Genomic DNA, 1256 nt, shown 5'->3' with positions numbered 1-1256 from the left:
GTCCTCAGACTTGACAATTAAAATATATGAGCTGCTTTGGACACATTGGTGTTTGTGTATGTAAATGAGGATTTAGTTGAATCACTTTCATTGAAAAACCTTGTGAAAAATGTGCAAGCTTATCTATCAAACAACCAATAAAGTAACTGACACAATTGCACCACTAAAACGTAAATAAATCATAAATGCCACCTGCTTCCCCTTACCCTGAGTGAGCCTCATTCACAGAACTCAAAGACTCCGAACATACCACACACACACACACACACACACACACACACACACTCACACACACACCACACTCAAACTTCACTTACCCTCAGTGAGTTGTTCACAGAACTCAAAGACTTCGAACACACCACACACACACACACACACACACACACACACACAAACACACAAACACACACCACACTCAAACAGACACACACACACACACACACACAAACACACCACACTCAAACTTCACCTTACCCTCAGTGAGCCTCGTTCACAGAACTCAAAGACTCCAAACACACCACACACACACACACACACACACACACACACACACACACAAACACACCACACTCAAACTTACCCTCAGTGAGCCTCGTTCACAGAACTCAAAGACTCCGAACACACCGCACTCAAACTTCACCGTGCCGTAGAACTTCGTCAGGTTGTAGTAGTCGATCCTCAGGAGCTGAGAGCGAAAAAGGTTCAGGACATTAGAGTCAGTAGATGAAAATAATAGACTGAAATAAAACAAGCCGGGGGCAATGGCAGCTGACCTGGAACATTACACAACATTCTGTGGAAAACTACTAGCTCTTATTAACGGCTAATTATTAATGTGGTGGGTTTAAGAGGTTGTCATAACAACGGTGGGGTTGTGACACTTTTTTTTAATGCCCCATATAGCCTGACCTTTTCTCATCCCCTTGTAAGGAAATAAATCAAAGACAAGGCCACTTATCTGGCTTCAGCCTGACATGCAGGCTGATAAGAGAGTGGAGCGTATATGACGATACTCTGTCTGACACCGTTTTTAAAACAAATAGAACTCACACACATGAGGATTTAATAGCATTGCAAAGACCCATTTCAACACTATTTTGAGACAGACTTTCTCATTAATGTTGAATCTTTCATTTTGGTGGTGTGTTGACAAGGAAACCTTATGAGAAGGAGAGAAAGAACAAAACACAGGAAGTGTTTTGTTGTTGGGTGCTAATGTACTCTACTCTAATGTACTCTAGTTTTTAAAATAAAGG

This window comes from Clupea harengus, chromosome 1 (genome assembly GCF_900700415.2).
Source record: "Clupea harengus chromosome 1, Ch_v2.0.2, whole genome shotgun sequence".
Taxonomy (NCBI): domain Eukaryota; kingdom Metazoa; phylum Chordata; class Actinopteri; order Clupeiformes; family Clupeidae; genus Clupea; species Clupea harengus.
This window is presented reverse-complemented; position numbering follows the sequence as displayed.